This window comes from Pseudophryne corroboree, chromosome 7, assembly GCF_028390025.1.
Source record: "Pseudophryne corroboree isolate aPseCor3 chromosome 7, aPseCor3.hap2, whole genome shotgun sequence".
Lineage (NCBI taxonomy): Eukaryota > Metazoa > Chordata > Amphibia > Anura > Myobatrachidae > Pseudophryne > Pseudophryne corroboree.
This window is the reverse complement of record NC_086450.1, coordinates 133,804,000-133,817,960: the sequence shown is the minus strand read 5'-3', so window position 1 is coordinate 133,817,960 and position 13,961 is coordinate 133,804,000. Positions and strand designations below refer to the sequence as shown.

The 13,961-nt window shown below is 46.7% G+C and overlaps 1 protein-coding gene and 1 pseudogene across 7 annotated transcripts in view; one reads left to right on the top strand and one right to left on the bottom strand.

Annotated features, from left to right (window-relative positions):
- The window catches only part of PLA2R1 (phospholipase A2 receptor 1), a 293,721-nt gene that overhangs the window by 102,974 nt on the left and 176,786 nt on the right, over window positions 1–13,961 (bottom strand). The window lies entirely within an intron of this gene.
- On the top strand, window positions 7,789–7,907 carry LOC134946180 (5S ribosomal RNA; annotated as a pseudogene).

Here is a 13,961-nt window from a genome sequence, read left to right as displayed (position 1 = left end):
TAGACGGGCTCCGCAGGAGACTGGGCACTCTGAAGAAAGATTTAGTACTACCTGGTGTGTACTGGCTCCTCCCTCTATGCCCCTCCTCCAGACCTCAGTTAAGGAAACTGTGCCCGGAAGAGCTGACATTACAAGGAAAGGATTTTGAAATCCAGGGTAAGACTCATACCAGCCACACCAATCACACCGTATAACTCGTGATAAACTTACCCAGTCAACAGTATGAACAACAAACAAGCATCACTCAACTGATGCCACATAACATAACCCTTTAGTAAGCAATAACTATATACTTGTATTGCAGAAAGTCCGCACTTGGGACGGGCGCCCAGCATCCACTACGGACTACGAGAAATAGATTTACCGGTGAGTAAAATCTTATTTTCTCTAACGTCCTAGTGGATGCTGGGGACTCCGTAAGGACCATGGGGATTATACCAAAGCTCCCAAACGGGCGGGAGAGTGCGGATGACTCTGCAGCACCGAATGGGCAAACTCAAGGTCCTCCTCTGCCAGGGTATCAAACTTGTAGAACTTTGCAATTGTGTTTGAACCCGACCAAGTAGCAGCTCGGCAAAGCTGTAATGCCGAGACCCCTCGGGCAGCCGCCCAAGAAGAGCCCACCTTTCTTGTGGAATGGGCTTTCACTGATTTTGGATGCGGCAATCCAGCCGCAGAATGAGCCTGCTGAATCATGCCACAGATCCAGCGAGCAATAGTTTGCTTTGAAGCAGGAGCACCCAGCTTGTTGGATGCATACAGGACAAACAGCGAGTCAGTCTTCCTGACTCCAGCCGTTCTGGTCACATAAATCTTCAAAGCCCGGACTACGTCAAGCAACTTGGAATCCTCCAAGTCACAAGTAGCCGCAGGCACCACAATAGGTTGGTTCAAATGAAAGGATGACACCACCTTTGGCAGAAATTGCGGACGAGTACGCAATTCTGCCCTATCCATATGGAAAACCAGATAGGGGCTTTTACATGACAAAGCCGCCAATTCTGACGCACGCCTAGCCGAAGCTAAGGCCAACAGCATGACCACTTTCCACGTGAGATACTTTAGCTCCACGGTCTTAAGTGGCTCACACCAGTGGGATTTCAGGAAACTCAACACCACGTTAAGATCCCAAGGTGCCACTGGTGGTACAAAAGGGGGCTGAATATGCAGCATTCCCTTAACAAACGTCTGAACCTCAGGCAGTGAAGCCAGTTCTTTTTGGAAGAAAATGGATAGGGCCGAAATCTGGACCTTTATGGACCCTAATTTTAGGCCCATAGTCACTCCTGACTGTAGGAAGTGCAGGAATCGACCCAGCTGGAATTCCTCTGTAGGGGCCTTCCTGGCCTCACACCAAACAACATATTTTCGCCATATACGGTGATAATGCTTTGCTGTCACGTCCTTTCTAGCCTTTATCAGCGAAGGAATAACTTCATCCGGAATGCCTTTTTCCGCTAGGATCCGGCGTTCAACCGCCATGCCGTTAAACGCAGCCGCGGTAAGTCTTGGAACAGACAGGGCCCTTGTTGTAACAGGTCCTGTCTGAGAGGCAGAGGCCATGGGTCCTCTGTGAGCATTTCTTGCAATTCCGGGTACCAAGTCCTTCTTGGCCAATCCGGAACAATGAGTATTGTTCTCACTCCTCTTTTTCTTACAATTCTCAGCACCTTTGGTATGAGAGGAAGAGGAGGAAACACATAGAATGACTGGAACACCCACAGTGTTACTAGTGCGTCCACAGCTATCGCCTGAGGGTCCCTTGACCTGGCGCAATACCTTTTTAGCTTTTTGTTGAGACGGGACGCCATCATGTCCACCTGTGGCAGTTCCCATCGATTTGCAATCTGCGTGAAGACTTCTTGATGAAGTCCCCACTCTCCCGGGTGGAGGTCGTGCCTGCTGAGGAAGTCTGCTTCCCAGTTGTCCACTCCCGGAATGAACACTGCTGACAGTGCTAGTACGTGATACTCCGCCCAACGAAGAATCCTGGTGGCTTCTGCCATTGCCACCCTGCTTCTTGTGCCACCCTGGCGGTTTACATGGGCCACTGCAGTGATGTTGTCTGACTGAATCAGCACTGGTTGGTTTCGAAGCAGAGGCTCCGCTTGACTCAGGGCGTTGTATATGGCCCTTAGTTCCAGGATATTGATGTGCAGACAAGTCTCCTGACTTGACCACAGTCCCTGGAAGTTTCTTCCTTGAGTGACTGCCCCCCATCCTCGGAGGCTTGCATCCGTGGTCACCAGGACCCAGTCCTGTATGCCGAACCTGCGGCCCTCGAGGAGGTGAGCACGTTGCAGCCACCACAGAAGAGACACCCTGGCCCTGGGGGACAGGGTGATCAGCCGATGCATCTGAAGATGCGATCCGGACCACTTGTCCAACAGATCCCACTGAAAGATCCTCGCATGGAACCTGCCAAAGGGAATGGCTTCGTATGACGCCACCATCTTTCCCAGGACTCGCGTGCAGTGATGCACCGATACCTGTTTTGGTTTTAGGAGACCTCTGACCAGAGTCACGAGCTCCTGAGCCTTCTCCTCCGGGAGAAACACCTTTTTCTGGTTTGTGTCCAGAATTATACCCAGGAAGGGCAGACGCGTCGTAGGAATCAGCTGCGACTTTTGAATATTCAGAATCCAGCCGTGCTGTAGCAACACTTCCTGAGAGAGTGCTACGCTGATCAGCAACCGCTCCCTGGACCTCGCCTTTATGAGGAGATCGTCCAAGTATGGGATAATTGTAACCCCTTGCTTCCGAAGGAGCACCATCATTTCCGCCATCACCTTGGTAAATATTCTTGGTGCCGTGGACAGGCCAAACGGCAACGTCTGGAATTGGTAATGACAGTCCTGTACCACAAACCTGAGGTACTCCTGATGAGGTGGATAAATGGGGACATGTAAGTACGCATCCTTGATGTCCAGAGACACCATAAAATCCCCTTCCTCCAGGCTTGCAATGACCGCCCTGAGCGACTCCATCTTGAACTTGAATTTCTTCAGATAAATATTCAGGGATTTTAAATTCAAAATGGGTCTGACCGAACCGTCCGGTTTCGGTACCACAAACATGGTGGAATAGTAACCCCCTCCCTGTTGAAGGTGGGGAACCTTCACTACCACCTGCTGGAGATATAGCTTGTGAATTGCTGCCAACACTACCTCCCTTTCCCTGGGGGAAGCTGGCAAGGCCGATTTTAGGTAACGGTGAGGGGGCGTCACCTCGAATTCCAGCTTGTATCCTTGAGACACAATTTGTATAGCCCAAGGATCCACCCGTGAGGGAACCCACTGGTGGCTGAAATTTCGGAGACGCACCCCCACCGCTCCTGCTGGCTCCGCCTTTGGAGCCCCAGCGTCATGCGGTGGATTTAGTGGAAGCTGGGGAGGACTTTTGTTCCTGGGAACTAGCTGCATGGTGCAGCTTTTTTCCTCTACCCCTGCCTCTGGCAAGAAAGGATGCACCTCTGACTTTCTTGCTTTTCTGTGAACGAAAGGACTGCATTTGGTAATACGGTGCTTTCTTTGGCTGTGAGAGAATATATGGCAAGAAATTTGACTTCCCAGCCTTAGCCGTGGAAACTAGGTCCGAGAGACCGTCCCCAAACAATTCCTCACCCTTATAAGGCAACACCTCCATGTGTTTTTTAGAGTCAGCATCACCTGTCCATTGCCGAGTCCATAAGACCCTTCTGGCAGAAATCGACATTGCGTTTATTCTAGAGCCCAGCAGGCAAATGTCCCTCTGGGCATCCCGCATATATAGGACAGCGTCTTTGATATGTCCTAGGGTCAGTAAAATAGTCTCCCTGTCCAGGGTATCTAACTCCTCAGACAGAGTATCCGCCCATGCCGCTACAGCACTACACATCCAGGCCGCAGCAATTGCTGGCCTCAGAAGAGTACCAGAATATGTATAAACAGACTTCAGGATACCTTCCTGCTTCCTATCCACATGATCCTTTAGGGCGTATCCTGTGACGGCAGGGCCACCTTCTTAGATAAGCACGTCAACGCTTTGTCTACCCTAGGGGAGGATTCCCAGCGTAACCTATCCGTTGGCGGGAAAGGATACGCCATAAGTAATCTTTTGGAAATCAGTACTTTCCTATCAGGGGAATCCCACGCTTTTTCACATAACTCATTTAATTCATGTGAAGGGGGAAAAGTCACTTCTTGCTTTTTCTCCCCAAACATATAAACCCTCTTGTCAGGGACAGGGTTTTCCTCCGATATGTGCAATACATCCTTCATTGCTATAATCATGTATCGGATGGCTTTAGTCATTTTAGGCTGCAACTTTGCCTCATCGTCATCGACACTGGAGTCAGAATCCGTGTCGACATCTGTGTCAACCAACTGGGATAGTGGGCGATTTTGAGACCCTGACGGCCTCTGAGCTGTAGAATCAGACACGGGTTGAGACCCTGACTGATTATCCAACCTTTTATGTAAGGAGCTTACGTTATCATTTAACACCTTCCACATATCCATCCAATCAGGTGTCGGCGACACCACAGTCACTTGCACTTGTTCTGCCTCCACGTAACCGTCCTCGTCAAACATGTTGACACAAATGTACCGACATACCGCACGCACACAGGGAATGCTCTAATTGAGGACAGGACCCCACAAGGCCTTTTGGGGAGACAGAGAGAGAGTATGCCAGCACACACCCCAGCGCTATATAACCCAGGGATTACACAGTAACTTAGTGTTTACCCAGTAACTGCTGTTTATGATAATTTGCGCCTAAATTTATGTGCCCCCCCTCTCTTTTTACCCTTTTCTACCTTGATACTGCAGGGGAGAGCCTGGGGAGCTTCCTCTCAGCGGAGCTGTGGAGAGAAAATGGCGCTGGTTAGTGCTGAGGAGGAAGGCCCCGCCCCCTCAGCGGCGGGCTTCTGTCCCGGGTCTGTGTAATAAAATGGCGGGGGCTCGTACATATATACAGTGCCCAGCTGTATATATGTGTCTTTTTGCCAAGAGGTATCCTAATTGCTGCCCAGGGCGCCCCCCCCTGCGCCCTGCACCCTACAGTGACCGGAGTGTGTGGGTAGTGTGGGTGCAATGGCGCACAGCTGCAGTGCTGTGCGCTACCTCATGTGAAGCCAGGAGTCTTCTGCCGCCGTTTTCGATGTCTTCTTGCTTCTGCCGGCTTCTGACTTCTGGCTCTGCGAGGGGGACGGCGGCGCGGCTCCGGGAACGAACGACCAAGGTTAAGATCCTGTGTTCGAACCCTCTGGAGCTAATGGTGTCCAGTAGCCTAAGAAGCGCAACCTAGCCGCAGTTAGTAGGTTTGCTTCTCTCCCCTCAGTCCCACGTAGCAGAGAGTCTGTTGCCAGCAGAAGCTCTCTGAAAATAAAAAAACCTAACTAAAATACTTTCTTATTAGCAAGCTCAGGAGAGCTCACTAAAAGCACCCAGCTCTGGCCGGGCACAGATTCTAACTGAGGTCTGGAGGAGGGGCATAGAGGGAGGAGCCAGTGCACACCAGGTAGTACTAAATCTTTCTTTAGAGTGCCCAGTCTCCTGCGGAGCCCGTCTATTCCCCATGGTCCTTACGGAGTCCCCAGCATCCACTAGGACGTTAGAGAAAATATTCACCAGCCCTGCTCCTGCTTCTTGACCGATACTCTCCGCCTGGCCGCCCGCTCCTCAGAACTATGGGAGAGCAGTCATGACGTCTCTCCCATAGTGCTGCACAGCCGCACATGTACACTGCCTGAGCCGGAAGCCGGAGCTCAGGAGTGAGCTCCTGCCTCCGGCTGCTGCTGAGGGGAAGGAGCCGGGAGCCTGCTGGTAACAAAATCTCAGCGGACGCCCGGCATCTCCTTCGGTTAGGTGAGCCTGGCTGGGCCAGATCAAGGGGCTTTGAGGGCCTTATACGGCCCGCGGGCCTGAGGTTCCCCACCCTATTTAGAGGATGCAACCTGTACTTAAGGAATTGGCAGATGGCTGTGGTTCAGCAATCAGATCCCAGTTATGGATATACCTTTATATGCTGATATAATTGTGACCAAACAAGTATCTGTTGAATCCTTAATTAGTCTAATGATATCCCATGTATTCCAAAAAAGAAACATATATCTCATAAATTTGAATCAGCAATCAGATCCCAGTTATGGATATACCTTTGTATGCTGATATAATTATGACTAAACAAGTATCAGTTGGAATCCTTAATTGGACATGAACAAGGTATCATGGAATATCTGATATATTATCAATTAATAAATGGATCAGTTGATTTTATTATATAAACATCCTAATGAAATCATAATAATCAGAACCAATCAGAACCAAAAGGAAAAAGTCACAATAGGTCAATTGCTTCTTAGGGGTATAAGCATACCACATACAAATGTGTCAATCAAAGCCCAGAAGAACAGACAAACAATGGGGCAGATGTATAAACCTGGAGAAGGCATAAGGAAGTGATAAATCAGTGATAAGTACAAGGTGATAAACGCACCAGCCAGTCAGCTCCTAACTGACAATTTGCATATTGGAGCTGATTGGATGGTGTGCTTATCACCTTGTACATATCACTGGTTTATCACTTCCTTATGCCTACTCCAGGTTAATACATCTGCCCCACTGTTTCTAAATCGCAGCATTGTTATGCATATTTGTTATATAGATAGCGTAGAGTATAGTAGTCCAATGCCATCTAATTGTTCCTGGCTGAGACACATAACGGCGCGGGAGGGAGAGGTACAGTATAAGTGTGAGGGGCTGGGGAGAACGTGGATATGGGGATAAGAGTTACCAATCCTGGGTACTCAATGTTAATTACGTCTGAGTACAGGCAGTCAATGTGCAGGCTGTCAGTGTCTCCCCGGCTTCCCCAGCGTTTCCACATGCAGTCAGCTGATATTTACATCACTTATATCAACATAACATCTAATACTGGGATTTAATGGTTGTCCCTTCTCTTGAGAATTGACCATGAGATAATGAGATATATATATATATATAACGTCACAATAGTGGATATTATATGTATGTGTGGGATGTCTGTTTCCCCATTCATTTGGATATCCTTCAGTGTCAAAACTGGTTACAAAAACAATAAACAATTGCTTGAGCGCTAGTCTGCAACATTCTTACAGCAGTAATACAATAAGTACTAGTTTAGCACTGTTTTTTGAAATCAGCACATTCTATCACTCTCTCATCTGGATGACAGCAGCCCTGACCTGAGCATTGCTCTCTTCAGTGAACAATTTGCGGTCACAACAGACAGCAGAAGTGTCTTTTTTTCTTCAGGCCTGGGGACAGTGGGCCTAATTCTGAGTTGATCGCAGCATCAAATTTGTTAGCAGTTGGGCAAAACCATGTGCACTACAGGGGGGCAGATATAACATTTGCAGAGAGAGATAGATTTGGGTGGGGTGTGTTCAAACTGAAATCTAAATTGCAGTGTAAAAATAAAGCAGCCAGTATTTACCCTGCACAGAAACAAAATAACCCACCCAAATCTAACTCTCTCTGCAAATGTTATATCTGCCCCCCCTGCAGTGCACATGGTTTTGCCCAGTTGCTAACAAAGTTGCTGCTGCGATCAACTCAGAATTACCCCCAGAATCTCTAACCAGAGCCCTTATTTTACTTCCAACCTGCATGTGCTTTATACTTTTTCTTTTTTCACATCTTTTTCTCTTTTCTACACTCTCTCATCTGGAACAGTCCTGGAAACAGCATTTTATGCTCGGGATCCAGGCTCAGTACAGACAGCAGAAGTGGGTCTTTTTCCTTGCTTCTTCATCCTGTCTTAATTGCCCACAGTCATACTATCCTGAATACGCCCGATCTCAATCAATCTCGGAAGCTTAGCAGGATAGGCCTGGTTAGTACTTGGATGGGAGACCAATCAGGGAACACTGGGTACTGTGGACTTTTAATGGAAATTGGATGAATACTTGATTTATCATCTATCAGTCACTATTGATAATTAAAATTGAGCTCAATTTGAGTACAGCACCATATGATATATTTTCACCACTTTGTTAGCTTGAAACCTTATTAATTACCATTAAGAAATTTTCAAAAACTATATATTTTTTGGACATTATGTCGTTATTTTAGATAATAAGAACACAATAAAAGTGAAGTTTTAAGTCATTCACCAGCACATATTTATTTTTGACCTCAATTGTTGTAATTTATTATGAAGAGTGCTCCCAAAAAGAGTTTTTTTTTTTTGTCTTTTTCTTCTTTATAATATAGGAGTGGGAGGAGGTAATCAGTTGGCAGGAGAGACGGCGTGCATTAGCAGAGCGAAGAGGACGGGTGGGAATGTAAAGAGAGATAAGGTCAGAGATGTAAGAGGGAGAAGAGTGGGTGAGGGCTTTGTAGGTGAGTGTGAGAAGGTTGAATTGGATTCTGAATGGGAAGGGTAGCCAGTGAAGGTCCTGCAAGAGAGGGGATGTGGATGTAGTACGTTTGGTAAGGAAGATGAGACGGGCAGCAGCATTGAGGATAGACTGGAGTGGCAAGAGGCATTTTTGAGGGAGGCCAGATAGGAGGGGATTGTAGTCCAATCTGGAGATGACCAGCGAGTGGATGAGGGTCTTAGTAGCGTCCTGGGTAAGAAAGGGTCTGATCGTGGAGATGTTTTTGAGATGGAAACGGCAGGTTTGTGAGAGGTACTGAATGTTTGGTTTAAAGGAGAGAGAGGAGTCAAGGATTACTCCAAAACATCGCACTTGGGGGCTAGAGGATATAGTTGTTCCATCAATTGATAATGAAATTGTGGGAGGTGAGGTTATGCGGGAGGGAGGGATGATGATCAGTTCAGTCTTAGACATGTTAAGTTTAAGAAAGCGCTGGGACATCCAGGAGGAGATAGCAGAGAGACAATTGGAGATACGAGTGAGGAGAGAAGGGGAGAGGTCAGGGGAGGAAAGGTAGATTTGAGTATCGTCAGCATAGAGATGATATTGTAAGTCAGAAGAGCTAATGAGCTCACCTAATGAGGATTATAGCTACTGCATACTTAGCTAGGTTTGCCATCAACCCTGCGGTTCTCAATGATCTTAAGATGGTCTTTATCTTGGGCTGATGTGACTAATAATGAAGGAAGTATATTACAATGTTGTCCAAATATGCAGCAGCATAAGTCCTAAAGGTTCCACACCTTATGCATGGCCCTCTGGAGAATGGTAACCCAAACAGAAGTACATTCTACTTGAACAATCCACAAGGAGTGCTGAAGGCAGTCTTCAGTTTGGGATGCGGTCATGATCTTGCTGGACGGAATCCCGGCGGTCGTTTACCGACACCGGAATCCCGACCGGCACAATCCCGACATATTCTCCCTCTGTGGGTGTCCACGACACCCATAGAGGGAGAATAAATTAGTGTGCCTGCAGCGTGGCGAGGGCAGCAAGCCCGCAAGTGGCTGCGTTGCGCTCGCCCCCCTGTCGGGATTGTGCCGCTCGGGATTCCGACCGCTGGGATCCCGTCCAGCGGGATTTCGTACTGATCCCTTCAGTTTATCTGCCTATTTTAAGGGAATGTGCAAATATCCTTATGTCGGGAGTAAGGTAGTTGAAGACATACAGATGTGTCTCATACATCTTGCCTCAATATGCCACATAGCTGGAGATGCCTGGCGTGAGAGAGCTGACAGGTCCTGTGCAACTTAAAATCATATGTGGCCTATAGTCTCTTTGCGTCTGCGACAGTAACTGCATACAAAATGGTACATTACAGTGTTTTCTAGGCTTACCTGGTTTCAGTGGAAACAGGGGCGACCTGGGAAAAACCCGGGACAAGTGAAAAAAGGGTCTAAGCCGGGTACGACCTGGGATATTGGTGGAAATTATGTAATAGTGTACCCTTCTGCATAACCTAGTCTGGAGGCCGCTCTACCAACCCCCTGCCTCATGCCTTTCCCATCTACACCTCAATTATTTCCTACCATCAGGCAACTTTCCACTTGCTCGCACCTCATGTCACCTGTCTGTTTCCCCCCTTCCCCTAGATTGTGAGCTCCTTAACACATGGCCCTCTTCCCTCCTGTTCTCACAACCCTCTTCTCTTACACCTTAATTACAGCTCTCACTTACTCAGTGACTGTCTATACTCATATCTCCTCTCGCTCTTTAATGTTTATGTCTTCCAGCAGCTGCCTGTCCCCAGTAGTACTCCGATTACTCCTTTGCTTCCTTACATCTCACCTGTATTGTGTACTGAGAATTGTGGTGCTAATTGTTACCTGTGCTCTGTTCTAGTTTTTCAGTGACTGTAATGTTAAGTTCTGTGTGCCCTGTATTGTTCTAATGTGTGCCGTACGTACGGGTCTGCGAAACACTTGTGGTACCTTAGAAATAATATGTAATAATAGTGTTATACCCATAGGTGGCACTATGGAACCGAGGTGTGTTTATTAAGAAAGTCAGAAACATTTCAGGCACTTGTAATAATAATTTAATAATAATAATAATTTTATTTATATAGCGCTCTTTCTCCAATATGACTCAAGGCGCTTAACAGATACATAGCATAATATAGTACAGAAAATAATAAAGTACAGAAAAGCTTTTCATAAAATACAGAAGCATGGAGATACTAAAGGGACAATTATGGGAATGCTTGAGTAAACAGGAAAGTCTTGAGTCTACTTTTGAATGATTCTATAGTTGAGGCCTCTCGCACTGTGCGGGGAAGTGAGTTCCATAGAGTCGGAGTCGCAGGACTAAAAGCTCGACCCCCTGATGAATTACGGGAGATTCTAGGTACTGCTAAAAGTCCTTCATCTACAGATCACAGTAATCGAGTGGGGCAGTATGGGGTCAGTAGCTGCTTCAGGTACCTTGGGCCCTGGTCATGTAGTGCTTTGAAACTCAGTAAGCTAATCTTGAAGATGATTCGCCATCTTACAGGCAGCCAGTGAAGGGAGTAGAGTATAGGTGTTATGTGGCTAGAACGGGGTTGGTTGGTTGGTTAACAGCCTGGCAGCTGTGTTTTGCACCAGCTGTAAGCGGTGCAATTATTTTGCTGGGAGACCAAGGTAGAGGGCATTACAGTAGTCTAATCGAGATGATACAAATGCGTGGATGACTTTTGGCAGATCATCTGAGGGAATTAAGTGCTTGATTCTGGCTATGTTCCTCAGGTGAAAGAATGAGGATTTGATTGTGGCTGATATCTGATGTTTAAGTGTCAAGCCACCATCCAGGACAACGGTAAGATTCCGCACACGAACAGTGGTTTGTAATTCCGAATCCCCGAGTGTAAGTCCAGTTGGTTGGCTATGTTGCAGTCTTGTCCTTTGATGTTGCGGTCCTATCATAAGGACCTCTGTTTTATCCGGGTTCAGTCGCAGCCAACTAGCACTCATCCACTCCTGGAGTTCAGCTAGACAGCCATTTAGGGTTGCTATTGGTTTATCAGTGCCCGGAGCAAAGGACAAGTACAGCTGTGTATCATCTGCATAGCAGTGGTAGACTAGCCCATGGCGCCTGATTTTTTCACCCAGCGGGAGCATGTATACTGCAAAATGCATGGGGGATAGTATGGAACCTTGTGGGACACCACATGGCAATGGCACTGGTGGTGATGAGTATAATCCAGACATTACTCTCTGTGACCTGCCTGTGAGAAATGTTTTGAATCAATTTAGGACTGTGCCATCCAGTCCACAAAAATGTATCAGACGCTCAATCAGAAGCCCATGGTCCACGGTATCAAATGCTGCCGAGAGATCCAGAAGGATTAATATTAAACAGTCACCTGAGTCTCTTTCCATCAGAAGATCATTTAACACACACACACCAGGGCTGTTTCAGTGCTATGTCTTCTCCTGAATCCTGATTGGAATGGACCATAGATATCATGGGTTGTCAGGCGGGTTTCCAGTTGATTTGTAACCACTTTCTCAATAACCTTTCCTAGAAAAGGAAGGTTTGATACCGGTCTATAGTTGGTCATGCAGTTGGGATCTAAATTAGGTTTTTTAAGAAGAGGTCTAACAATTGCTTCCTTTAGGGGTCCAGGAAAAATGCCTGTCTGCAAAGAGCATTGAACAATTTTTGCAAAGACAGGACCAATTATATCCATACAACCTATTAGAAGCTTGGTTGAGGCAGGGTCCAGATCACAGGTGGTGGGACGCAAAATCCGAGCAATTTCAGCAATGTCCTTTACATCCACTGGGTGAAAGCTGGCCCATGAAGGCAGGTGGCTTATATTGGCAGGTTTTGTAGTTTGACACTCCTTTGATGGCACTGTGGAGATTCCAGCCCGAATGGTGGATATTTTATCTGCAAAGAAGTTTGCAAACTCGTTGCATCTTGCCTGGGAGAGGGTTTCATCAGTCTGCAGGCATGCTGGCTTGCAAAGCATCTCCACTGTGCGGAAAAGTTGAGCTGGCCTATTGTTTGCTGCCGTGATCTCATTTGACAGAAACTGTGATTTCTTACTGGTGATTGTCGATTGATATTCTTCATTATGCTTTATTAGTTTTATTTTGTCATCCACTAGGTTAGTCTTCCTCCATCGTCTTTCCAGTCTTTTCTTGAGCTCACTAACACTGTTGTCTAACCAGGGAGCTCGACGTTGTGGTTTACGAGGTCTTATACGCACAGGGGCGATAATATCAGCCTCAGAAAGGGAAATTTGTGTCTAAAATATTTCTGACTTGCACAATAAACACACCTTGTTCACTCTAACTGTTCTAGACTGCCATCTAGTCTTTGCTCTCTCTACATTACACTGAATGTGACAAAACATTTCTCTCTTTCTCCCTCCCACTCCCTTTCTCACTAATGTATGTTCAGCAGGAACACTTATGTACATTAATGAAGTTTATAAACCCTTATATAAACTAGTGATGTGCACCGGACATTTTTCGGGTTTTGTGTTTTGGTTTTGGATTCGGTTCCGCGGCCGTGTTTTGGATTCGGACGCGTTTTGGCAAAACCTCACCGAAAATGTTTTGTCGGATTCGGGTGTGTTTTGGATTTGGGTGTTTTCTTCAAAAAAACCTAAAAAACAGCTTAAATCATAGAATTTGGGGGTCATTTTGATCCCATAGTATTATTAACCTCAATAACCATAATTTCCACTCATTTCCAGTCTATTCTGAACACCTCACACCTCACAATATTATTTTTAGTCCTAAAATTTGCACCGAGGTCGCTGGATAGCTAAGCTAAGCGACACAAGTGGCCGACACAAACAACTGGCCCATCTAGGAGTGGCACTGCAGTGTCAGGCAGGATGGCACTTCAAAAAAATAGTCCCCAAACAGCACATGATGCAAAGAAAAAAAGAGGCGCACCAAGGTCGCTGGATGACTAAGCTAAGCGACACAAGTGGCCGACACAAACACCTGGCCCATCTAGGAATGGCACTGCAGTGTCAGGCAGGATGGCACTTCAAAAAAATTGTCCCCAAACAGCACATGATGCAAAGAAAAATGAAAGAAAAAAGAGGTGCAAGATTTAATTGTCCTTGGGCTCTCCCACCCACCCTTATGTTGTATAAACAGGACATGCACACTTTAACGAACCCATCATTTCAGCGACAGGGTCTGCCACACGACTGTGACTGAAATGACTGGTTGGTTTGGGCCCCCACCAAAAAAAGAAGCAATCAATCTCTCCTTGCACAAACTGGCTCTACAGAGGCAAGATGTCCACCTCATCATCATCCTCCGATTCCTCACCCCTTTCACTGTGTACATCCCCCTCCTCACAGATTATTAATTCGTCCCCACTGGAATCCACCATCTCAGGTCCCTGTGTACTTTGTGGAGGCAATTGCTGCTGGTGAATGTCTCCACGGAGGAATTGATTATAATTCATTTTGATGAACATCATCTTCTCCACATTTTCTGGAAGTAACCTCGTACGCCGATTGCTGACAAGGTGAGCGGCTGCACTAAACACTCTTTCGGAGTACACACTGGAGGGAGGGCAACTTAGGTAGAATAAAGCCAGTTTG